This window comes from Podarcis gaigeae (genome assembly GCF_964106915.1).
Source record: "Podarcis gaigeae genome assembly, chromosome: 3".
NCBI classification, from domain to species: Eukaryota; Metazoa; Chordata; class Lepidosauria; order Squamata; family Lacertidae; genus Podarcis; species Podarcis gaigeae.
Genome location: NC_139680.1, coordinates 67,427,194 through 67,439,876, shown reverse-complemented (window position 1 = coordinate 67,439,876; position 12,683 = coordinate 67,427,194). Strand labels below are relative to the sequence as shown.

At 39.9% G+C, this 12,683-nt stretch overlaps 1 protein-coding gene across 2 annotated transcripts in view; it reads right to left on the bottom strand.

Annotated features, from left to right (window-relative positions):
• TIAM2 (TIAM Rac1 associated GEF 2) overlaps positions 1 to 12,683 on the bottom strand; it is a 123,838-nt gene that overhangs the window by 95,482 nt on the left and 15,673 nt on the right. For both annotated transcript variants that reach the window (XM_083732047.1, XM_083732045.1), the window contains exon 2: positions 7,311 to 7,429. The gene's annotated coding sequence lies outside the window, so the exon portion shown is untranslated. The remainder of the gene's footprint in view (positions 1 to 7,310; positions 7,430 to 12,683) is intronic.

Sequence of the window (12,683 nt, the reverse complement as noted above, 5' to 3'; positions counted from 1 at the left end):
CCAACAGGGTGTTTCTATTCTCATTTCTTCCTTGACTTAGCTTCTATTTGTTTTAAGTTTCGTTTCTTCTGCCTAATCTTGAATAGAGCCACTTCAGCTTTGTAGTTGTGTTTGAACTGGTATGCTACACCACACTTCCAGTATCTATACCACCAGATGCTGGTATCATACTGTTTGGATCCCAGTACAATGAAGTGACCATGGGACAAATCCCCTCTTGTCAAAAGCAGAACAATTACATCCCATATAGCAATGTGGTGAAAGCAAATATTTTCCTTCCCACAAGATAGCCAAAATTGGGGTTGGGGGTGTCCTTTTCACATGGGGATGACCTGGGTTTTTTTGGCAGCAGCCGGGGCGGGGGTAATGTTCTTTCATTCTGGCTCAGCCTTAGACTAGTACTAACAAAACAATCCACATTTACCTCAAGGTTATGTTTAAATCTACACCCATTGTTTTTACCAAGCTACCTCCATTTACGAATCAATGTCATTGTTTACTCTGCATTCATCAGAATAAATCTTTACTGCAAACATGAGGAAAAGGAAAGAGGGCAATTGCAGTCTTAGTCAAGCCCTCCTGTTGCAACATCATCAGTAGGAACTGTGTTTGACAACACCCTCTTTTATAAAAAGGCACAGACTACTTGAAAGGCACTTTGTCCTTTGGTGAAAGTTCATCCTATGGAAACACCACTTGACAATCAGTGTAATAAAAGAGGGCAGGAGCAGAACAGTCACTTATTGTGCATTAACAGTCATCTCCTTGAGCAGAAGGAGCAAGTCAAAGAGGTGTAGCAGAGCAGGAACTCTACAAAATATCAATAATCGTTATAGTTCACAATTTAGAATTGTGAAAAATGTGGAGCTGCCTAAAGCCAATTTTCACCAGTTCCTCCTGCTCCCTCCCCACTGCCAAACCCATTCCACATTCCTTTTGTGAGACCCCCATTTTCAGGAAAGGCTTTTCAGAGAGTATAGTGAGAGGAGAGGGCAGAACTGGGCAGCTTTCTGATTGTGTACGTCGAAGCACACAGCTTTATACACTTAAAGCCCCTGTGGAAAAGGCTTTCAAAAAGTTTCCAAAATTAAAGTGAAGTGAACCTATAGAACATGCCATTTCCCCAAAGGCATGCAAAACACATCCAAAGGAGAAACTTCTGTTGTTTATAACATTTCTACTAATACACTTCACTGAACCATCACAATAAGAATATGCAAAGGCTCCCCAAAGTTGCTATGAATTCAGGCTTAAGTCCGCTGAGCCTATTCAAAGGAAACAGCCAAAAGCACATCTTCTGACATATAGGAAACAGGAAAGAAGAAAACAGCATGCTAAGCTTTATCTGCTCGACTGTTTGAGACTGAATAGAATCCAGTACTTTTGTCTAACAGTTTTGTGCCCTTTTTCCTGTTAAGAAAGGTTCATATTTCACAACATTGTTCTATTAATATTCAAAAACAAGCTTTAAGGCAGGAAGGTGGTAATGAAAATGGGGGAAAGAACCTGTAAATTGCAACCATTCATTAAAATGATCCATGAGGCAGGATTTTCGTTTCTAACTCGGTAACCTCACTGCATGTTTCCTGTTTACAGAGTCGCAGATGGCTAGAAATGTAAGATTCCCATGATAAAGGAAAGAGTTCATATCAACTGCATGCCCTCTTGGCTCTTTTTTATGGTATAAGGAAATCCGATGACTGTGGCAAGAGGGGTAGGAAGGTCCATTAAGGCAGCCTCCATGGTGTAAGAAGTCAAACCTGGTTCTCATCAAGTCTGTGCAACCTATTTTGAAGGGACTTAAAAGTTTTCAGACAATAAAAACTAAGTGTCACATTTCTAAAACTAAAGCACTCTCAATACTGTATCTGTAATGCAGGAATAAATCACGATGAGTTCCAAATATGAGGCATATCCCCACACCAGCTCCTTAACCCAGAAGTCTATCACATTAAAGCAGGCACTCGCAACTAGAATCTTTGGAGAGACAGCAGGGATGCACAAGCTCTGTCACTTCTCCATTGCCCAGGCCCACCTCCAACTTTCAATGCTGGAGGGCAAATGTCTGCAGTAAGGAGGACTATTCGTCTTTGAAGGTATAAGACAGAAGCCACAAGTCTGTGGTAAGCACATTTCATATTCAGATGCCCAGGCAGCAGGGCTGCATACAACCCTGAACCTGAGACCTCGGAGAATCAATGCCAGTCAGAGGAGCCAGTACTGGATTAGAGGAACTGATGGTATGGCAGGAACAAGGCAGTAGTTCTACTACATTGCTTAAGTGTGCTTTGTATTTTTGCAAGGAAGGAAGATGGAGAAGGAACCCATATTACTGAACTCCACCTATTGTCATAGCTGTCAACTTTTCCCTTTTTTAAAGGGAAATTCTCTCATTCTGAATAGGATTCCTTGCAAGAAAAGGGAAAAGTTGACAGCTATGCCTATTGTGACCCCTAGTTCCCTTCAATAAGAAAAAGCTCTTCTCTTCCCCGCACATCCCCTCACTAACCCCAGTCCAGCAAAATCCAATTTCCCCATAGGAAATTATGTGTCCTGCAGTGATTCTAAATAGAATATTTGCAACTCAACCTTTCGCCTAACCTCCCACCCACCATGTTTTTCTTATTATGGTTATTAGGGCACAGGAGCAACTCAGACTTTGTATGATTAGCCCATCTTAACTTAATCAGCTTGTGCTGCTACAGTTTGAAGCTGGTTAGCTTGTGTACTGGCTATGGAGTACCATATCTGGCAATCACATACCCAGCAAATGAAAAGGTCATATGCCACAACTCTCTAGGTCACCAGCAAGACATACATGCATATATGGGTGTGGGTGCACGCGCCTACACACATACACTAGCTGGATGGTTACAGTGATATAGCATTTCATTTACCATGATCTAGCTCTTAGGATTTCAGCCCCAGTTTAACCTGCCTTTTACAAGACAGATGATTATCTCTGATCCATATGAGAGCTCAGGACACTTAAATCTTGTGATTGCTAAATAGCCAGATGGGCTGTCTGTCTGTCTGCCTGTCTGCGCCTCTCTCTCTCTCTCTCTCTCTCTCTCTCACACACACACACACACACACATTTCAAAGATTCTTTAGAAGTTAGTAGAGTCTGAAGAAACAAAGCACCTGCAAAAAAGGGAGCAGTTCAGTGTCTAAATTCAGGCATTTATTTGCTCAGGGTCGTGCCTAGCAAAAGCAAACAGTTATTGTGAGAAATATAAAACTAACTGATTCCTAAAAGCTAAACAAGGTATTACAAGCTCCTGTGGGCCAACAAACTATAAGTGTACATGGACTTTCCCCTCATTCAATGAACATTACCTGTATGTTACATCTTATAAATATAATGTCATGAGAAGTTAAAAACAGAATTAAAGTTTTGCTTTTTAGTCTCTATCAATATTACAAAACTGGTGAAGAACAATTGAAAATGTTGTTCATATTCTCTTAAAAGCTAAAAATTTGTCCTACTGAAGAAGAGGTACAAGAAGGTTGGACTGGATGTATCCAGGCACTAGCTATACAGGAATATGAATTATTGAAAAAGCATGGATTACAGGCCCAGAACAGGGAATCACAATAAGGTTTAGTTTGGAAGGCTTACATGCTCCAACATAGAGCTGGTTTGCATACAGCAGTAAACCAACCTGTCAAACAGCACAAATGCACAGGTCCCTGGAGGAGAGATTGCCTCCATTTCACTCTTTCCCTGGTCCTCCTGCTGCTGTGAGCTAAGCCATGATTTGCTTCAGCATGGCTGTCGGAACCCAAGCTTGTGGTTTGTCTCCTCCAGGCAAACCTTGAGCTGTAAACCCAAGAGTAGTTTGGAAGAAGACAAGCCATGAGCCTGGGTTCAGATGACCAAAGCAAACCATGGCTTAGCTCACAGTAGAATGAGGACTAGGAAAGGAGCACAGCGGTTGCAATTTCCTCTCCAAGAACCCACAATACACTGGTTGGACAAAACCATGGTTGGACTTAAAGTTACTGGTTCATGTAAACCATTTCATTGTCCAGCTCATTGTCAAAACTTCTCATATCGGATTGTTGTAACTCAATTTTGGGGTATTCACATGCATTCAAACACATGTAAAGTTTAAAATAAAAAATACAGTTGCATAGAAATGCTATTAGGAAGTACAGTTGTTTTATGGCTTAAAACCAATGCAAATAGATAGAAAACAACATTACTATACAGCACGGGCCAAAATGTTATTTTAAGCAACATACACTTACACACAATCTTTGTTTCCAAAAAGCCTCACCTTTAAATAGAAAGGGCAAGCAAAAAGAATGCATATCTGTGTTGGGAAACACCCCTACCTTGACTTGCTGCTTATAAAGCTTCTTTTTCCCCTGTGTTGTTTATTTAGTACTAATAGTATGCTCATTTACACACTGCCTAGGTGTTTGTCTAGAGGAAATCATACTATTATGAAATGGAAATATTTAAAAAACGTCTCTGCATACTGAATGGGATATTCTTTAAGTTTGGGCTACACTAGGCATTTCTACTAAACTTTTCATTTCTTTGGGCTTTTCTGAAAACCTTAGCCATAGCCATTCAAAGGCCAGTAAAAATAACAATATACAAAATATTTCCTCTCTCTGCCTCCACGCCTGCTTCTAATGGAGTTTTAAATTTAAAGTAAACCAATGCCAATCAAATCCTGACAGCCAACTGTGCAAATTCAAAATTTGGCAAGGAAAGCTGACATAATCCTGAGGAGAAAGTAAAACTTTGACAAATAAAGCAAACACAATTCATTAGAGGCAAAAGATAAAGACCATATTCTTATTAAAATTACCACTTGTGTAAATGTTACTAAATGTGTGAAAATCAATGTGATAATCACTGTATTTTCACTTATTTAATTGTGGACAGACTCAAGAGATCACAGCCAAACCATTTTCTGGCAGTTGTGAACATGGGTTGCTGCTTCATCATTCTTGCCAATTTCTCCTTCCTTCCTTTCTTTGCTCAAACCATGGTTTGCCAATTCAGAGATCATGCTTTGAAGAAACTAGGAAAGGGATGAAGGAATCAGCATGTAAGAAAGTAATGCAAGCCCATGATCCTTTAAGGTTACAGTCACCAATGATGGCATGACCATGTTGTTTGAACTGGGCGGATGACTGACTTCACAAGGAAACAAGCTTAATTTTTTAAATAAATAGATTAACCAGGTTTTATTGTATACTTCATATCCTTGGGTTTATCTACTTGTTAATTGCTACCCAACACATATCCTTGGAATGGCAAAAGTTAAAAAAAAAATAAGCAAAACAGCACAAATGGGAATAGAGAAATATAGAAAATAACACAGATATTAAGAAACAAAAGTATTAATGTCATCACGTAGTTCTTCCCATGGAAAGCTGTAACAATTTTGCAGACAACATGAAAGAAATTATTCTGGACAGGACTTGGGTATGCCACTGCTCTAATCACACTATTAATATCAACATTATTACTTTAGAATCCAATGGAATGACACAATTATTAGGGTAAAGGTAAAGGGACGCGGGTGGCGCTGTGGGTTAAACCACAGAGCCTAGGGCTTGCCAATCAGAAGGTCAGTGGTTCGAATCCCCACAATGGGGTGAGCTCCCGTTGCTCGGTCCCTGCTCCTGCCAACCTAGCAGCTCGAAAGCACGTCAAAATGCAAGTAGATTAATAGGTACCGCTCCAGCGGGAAGGTAAACTGCATTTCTGTGCGCTGCTCTGGTTCGCCAGAAGCGGCTTAGTCATGCTGGCCACATGACCCAGAAGTTGTACACCGGCTCCCTCGGCTAATAAAGTAATAAAGTGAGATGAGCGCCGCAACCCCAGAGTCTGTCACGACTGGACCTAATGGTCAGGGGTCCCTTAGCTTTACCTTAAAGGTTAAACTGGCTGCAGCACCATCAATTAATTCTGCCTAATTCTTTGTGATGTAGGTTCTCTGCAGCAATAACCACACATAAGGGAAATTTAATAAACAATTAAATGCCTTCCAATACTTCACTGGTCAATTATTACTTTTTGTAAAGTGTGAATAAAGGCTTTATTCACATCTTGGAATCCTTCTAATTAGATTAATGTTCAGGTTCGCCTGCTGGCACAACATGCCTGCAACCCAAATAAAAAGTGAGCAATGACCGAACTTGGAAATATTACTTTGTCCAACAGAAAATGATGTTTCTTAATATCATATTATAATGAAATAATCACACAAAATAATTAGTAATTAGGGCTAATTAGTAATTAACGCAGTAATTAAATAATTAGTAATTAACGCAGGTGGTGCTGTGGGTTAAAGCCTCAGCGCCTAGGACTTGCCGATCGAAAGGTCGGCGGTTCGAATCCCTGCGGCGGGGTGCGCTCCCGCTGCTCGGTCCCAGCGCCTGCCAACCTAGCAGTTCGAAAGCACCTCCGGGTGCAAGTAGATAAATAGGGACCACTTACCAGCGGGAAGGTAAACGGCGTTTCCGTGTGCGGCTCTGGCTCGCCAGAGCAGCGATGTCACGCTGGCCACGTGACCCGGAAGTGTCTCCGGACAGCGCTGGCCCCTGGCCTCTTGAGTGAGATGGGCGCACAACCCCAGAGTCTGTCAAGACTGGCCCGTACGGGCAGGGGTACCTTTACCTTTACCTTTAGGGCTTCATTTCACAGCTTGCTTACTCTTTAGGCCTATTATATTTGCAAATAATTAAAGCTAAACAGAAATGGCTACATTCAGACATTACGTGAAATCATACTTTAGCACGACATGAATGAGCCTAGGTGATTCTTGAGCTTACCCACACCCCCATCTCCTTTTGTTTCCACTTCCACTTCTATTTTACCTCAACTTGTCATGTCATCTGAGCCAACAAACTGTTATTATTGTTAACTATGGTCTGCTTTAAACAAGCAAGCTTGAAATCATAGTTAACAATAATAACAGTTTGCCAATTCGGGGGGGGGGGGGAATACAACCTGTGGTTAAGCAAAGATGGAAACAAAAGCTTCCAAAGTCCACAATTTTTTTTTTATCTAGGCTAGAGCTGCACACTGTCACATAAGGGGGGGCGGCGGAATCTTCTTTCACCTGTATTTGTATTTGTTCATGGGAATGTGGAATTCAATGAATAATGCATCTATTCTTAGGTGAACGTTACAAATTATCAACAGCAGTTAAACAGTAGGCCTGCAAACTTCCCAGTCAGGCAATAACTGGGGCTTTACATAAAATTTAGTTCAAGACATAAATGAATGTTGGCTGCCACTTTCCCACAATTTCTTTGTAAATTTAACAAAACAAACTAACCTTGGTGATTTTGCTTTATGGTTCTCCTAATTTTCTTCCACCGTTTCCTGAATCAGCAACATTGAGACATGTTAGTATGTTGAGCACATTGACATGACTCGGTCACTTCACCAAATCTTCTGAAAGATAAAAATATTTGAACATAGATTTAGAATAAAATTAGAAATACTTTCCAATACCTGCAGATGTTTGGGTACATTTCCAAAGACCTAACTCATACACTAGTAAACCAGACAACTTGGGTGTGCCTTCCCTATAGAATAAAAGGTAATCATGCTAGACAGTTCTTCTAATGACCATTAATTCCCCCAAGGATATCATTTTTGCCTTTTATTCTGGAGGCAATCAATTCTAGAGATACTCAGTTCTTGATACACATCTGGGTTTCCCAGTTTAGGTGATATGAAGATGGGCAATTTTGGATTCTGCCCTTCTACAACAAAAACTCTTGTGGTGTTTTCATGATATAAAGTGGCTCATTATTAAAGATGTAGAACCAGTGGCTGATTCTTTGATAACAAATTGTTTGCATGCAATTTCCTAAAGGTAATTGTATCCCCAGGAACGAAACACAGAGCCAGTGAAGCATCTATGTGACTGCAAGTAAGGGCCTAAATTACATGTTCTTAATTCAGCACTAGTGGTCAAAGCAGGACAATAATACAGAAGAATGTTCTTTATTTCACTCATGCCCCTTCTTATCCACCAAGGACAGAGGTGACTTCCAGACAATCTGTTTATTGAGCATTCATCCTGATTGGTTTGCAGGGAGATCAGACAATATTGGCTATTTAATGAGCATTCATTCCCATTTGTTTGGGTGGGGGGTTGCATTAAAGCAAATGTTATCTCACTCTTTCCAGAACATTTCCCCATCATTTTCCTAATGGGAAAAAGACTTGATCGTCTGTGGAAGAAGATTTGTTGTGCAAGAGCTTCCAATCAACTATAATTGTGCAACATGGATTTGCCAATATGTAAATTAATCCCACCCCAAAATAGTGACAGTCTGAAAGTGCAACTTGGACTACTTCACTCCATACAACAATATGCTGCTTACTTCCTTCAGTGTGCTTGAGCTGGATAGTCCAGGAATGGCAACATTTACCAAGTCTTTATAAAGAGAGGGAAAGGCCTTAAGTCCTTTTCAGGATACTCCCATATGCAGTGGCGGGATATACAGAAAGAAAACTCAAATTCAGTTTAAGCCTCCACACTGTGCTGGACATACATGACCTGCTCACACTTTACATGGACAGTGTGCCCATAACTCAGTTCTCAAAACTATCATCATTGCTCTTTCCTAGAAGGCAACCAGCTCCCTCTGGTCTTCTTCTCCATCACCTTGTTTGTAATAACTAAACTGAAGACATCACCACTTTGCTTCACTATCTAAATAAAGCAGCTTAAATGATAAATCTTTAAACAGCTAAATGGCATTTTTCATTCCTACCAACCAAGTCACTTTCCAGTTGGAAAAACATGCAATATTTCTGGATGCATTTCATATGAAACTGAAATTAACAAGCCTGCTTTTCAGCTTCTTCTTCCCAGAATTTAGTACCTTGTTGTACTAGATATTTATTTTTTGCAACAGTTCTAGAGTGAAAGAAGAATAGGTCTATTTTAAAATGAAAAGTTTCTTTCAAATTCCTGGAGGGAGTGAAGCACAAACTATTATGAGGACATTTGAAAATTTGCTTTTGGAGGTTACTTAATAGAGATAATTATCACAGACCATTGGTGTTAAAAGGCATCACATGGTGTTAAAAGGCATCACATGGTAACAGCAGAGGCACCTGACCACTGCCTGTCTGCCATCAAAGAGAACTCTGGGGATGTAGAATACTACTATGGTACAAAAAAATCATGGATGGAATAAATGTGCTCTTTCTTTCATTATAAAGTTGCCTAGGGGAAGAAAGGTTGTATTCCAACATCACTTAGATGTTGAACATCACTTGGCTATCCAGACATCAAAATAAAAGCTTCCCAGAAGCTACTATTATTTTTCAGGATCAAAGATTAAACTAGCTCTGAGATAGCCCAAGAGCATGGGTATCACAAGGTATATTGCTCACAGAATTATTAACGCCTTGCATCAAAGTGAAGACTTCCTTATTCAGTAAGACAGTACAAGGGGTGACTTGTGAACCCATGCTGGGTGGAAACAAAATACTGTCTTGCAAGCATGCAGCACATGCACCTTCTCTATACAAACACACCCCACTGGATGGAAGGGGTGGGGTTGGCTGTGGCAGGGCAGAGCTCAGTAGACTCCTAGATTTGTAGAGTTGGAAGTGACTCCAAGGGTCTTCTAGTCCAACCTTCTGCAATGCATAAATATGCAGGTGGTCCTCTGGGGATCGAACCTGCGACCTTGTCATTATCAGCTCCATGCTGTAACCAACTGAGCTAACTGTTCCTTCCTGTAAATAGGCATATGGGCCATTCAATACTCAACTGAAAAATACAATTTCTACATAAATATCATAAACACTGCATCACTGCTTTTCTGTTTCTCACATGGAATAGCTGTGCTTCATAGGAAGCTTTTTCAGATGAGGGACAGGTTGGGGGCAGCTCCTTAAAAAGCATCCTAAAGCTCTTCAGGTCTTGGACTAGCGCCAAGTAACACAGCCTTGCTGTCTATATAAAGTAGGAACAGCTTCTGTTCTTAGTGAGCCACAAACTCTCAATCCTAGCTCATCCCTTGTTGAATGATTGAGGTTCTACAAGTATTTTGCCAGTCAATGTTCTTACTTGGTGCTGAACCAATCACAGATTCTATCTATTAAGCATTTGTGAGGAAGGTTCTTGGAAATATACTAAGCTCAAAAGGGTAACACATGGAGAATCAAATCTAATTTTCAATGTGAACAATTAATTTCCGTGCTTTGGACCCAGCATCTATTACAGAAGGATTCAAAAACAAATTACCCACAATTTCATTAAGAAGTAGAACTCCTGTCTCAATAATACAAGGCAAAACAGAATTAGCATATATCAACACCAAACTGGAAATCACACCCAAAAGGAAGCATGAGCAATAAGATTTGAAAGAGATTATTTGTTCCCAGCTATTATAACAAGACTGTTTGCATTTGTGTCGGACACTTCCTCAAAAGCAAAACAACCTTGTTTCATAGTGGGAACTGATCAAATACCCAAGATTCCAACCATTACAACATTGTACAAAACAGGACATTACAACATTGGAATTCTTGTCTTCAAATGCAAGCAGAAAAGAAACTGATTTCAATTAAAATTGCTGGAGAGCTATAAATGAAGAATGTGTAAAATTTATTAGCAGAAATCCAATTAACAGACCTGGAACAACGCCAATAATAAGTTATGGTTAGAATGTCTAAGGGAAACACACAATGAAGTAACCTTTATTAAGCATAAGTAATAGTTACATCTGCTTAAAGCTACGTTTATGCTGCCAAAGCAATAGAGTTCAATGAAAATACATATACCATGCATAAGTTCATTGCAGTGCCTGATTTTCCATGACAAGATGCTGACCACTCCTGGTGCAAACAGCAACTCCATGGTAACAGAGTGATTAGTTAAGGAAAGAGACACAACAAATAGCAGCCTAAAAAACCTAAATTGCTCAGGGAGCACAACTGTCCCACCTGTTACACATAAGGGATGCTTCATGTTGTATCTTAGTTACACAAAGTTATCTTTGTGTGGGAAAATGATCATAAAATCATTTCCTATCAAAGTTGTAATATATTGCATGCAGTAGCAATGTGATGCCATTATTCCACACCTGAGCCTTAATTCCCCCTGAAGGACACACAAAGGTGAAGTCTCACTGATGCATATGTTCCCAATATTTGAAACAGAACTTGATGACTCCAGGTCAAAAGAGACTACCCAGGCAAGAACTAAGAGGCAGCTGCTTTAAAAAGTTTGCTACATGATTGATGTACCTGAACAGGGAGGCAGTAATTTACTGCCCCCAACTATACAATAAACAAAACATTATCCAAATCCTTCTGCTGCAGTCACATGGAATGTTACAGAAAGGAGATCACACTGGAATGACTACTAAATTTTGGTCATGTTCAGACATAATGCTAAACCATTGTTTAGTGTGGAAAGAACAAGCTGCAACAATGGTTGAGGTCCTCTATTCTCCCCTTTCTGTAGATGTAGTTGCAAAGAGGCATTCAGAAGCTTTTCCTTCCAATTTCTGTTAGATAGTTTTGCATGTTGTCTGAACTGAAACCAAAACTGATTAACGTTAACAAGTCAGATTACTGTTTAACCAAGCCATTTACATATCCCATGGTTCAAAGTTGGATTCTTTCAAATAAGCTGCGGATAAGATTTTACCAGGGTTAGAAGTTTTTGAGCAACACGAAAAGTTTCAATTAATGTCAGCTACAAGCTAAAGTTTCTGAATTTCTCCTTTTGTGGGAGGGGGAATCTGTGAGTCCAAAGCTTGCCTAGGATTATTCTTGCAACACTAAACTATGATTTAGCATGCAGACTGGCTACAAGAAACCAGCAGCAGCACAAGTCGTCACCACAGTTTAACACATGCTATGCAGACACTATTATAACACAACCACTTTGTTAAAGTTCAGCTAAGTTCTAGGTCTAATCAGTTCCAGACCAGGCCAGGTCATGAATGAACAACACCATCATATTCCCTTGATATCCATGGAAGAATAAAAAGTGGGATATAACTGAACAATAAAACTTTACGTAGCAATCGTGTTGGGGGTTTTGTCCTCTTTTGACAGATGTTAGGTACCTAAACATTTGGGAGCTTGAGGACATAGCCCAGTTTAAAGAAGAATGAAATAAAGTAGCATGAACTTACTTTTTAAAATTCTTCCGTCATTTGAAGATGGGTTTATGCAAATTCCGTGCAATGATAGGACATCTGCATAATGGAAGAATGTGCTACAGGAAGCCAGCCTAAAGCCTGCACAGCTGCTGTTTACACCTTACTGGTAGTTACTGCCTGAGGCACATTTTGGCCTAGGATGCGCTTAGATACTTTTCAGGTTGAGGACTTTACTATAAAAGGGTAGAAGCCAAGACATGCTTCTACTCCACCCAAACCCAGGTCTTTAATAGCTGGTTAATGAACCTGCCATTAATTGCTTTACACTACTATGACCAGATGTTCCTAATCTGGATGTACTCTTCATTACCCATTTCAATAGTTTCCGAACTCTGTTGGGTTCCTTAAAGGAGTAAGAAATTCTGCCCAAAAATAGTCAGGTGTTTTTTTTTTTAGTGATAGAAAAGTGTCCCATCCAAAAATAATGGATTTGCTTGAACCTTTCCTTCCAAGTTTCATAATGGAACTTTATTTGGATTGATGTTTCCTGAGCCGTGAGCTAA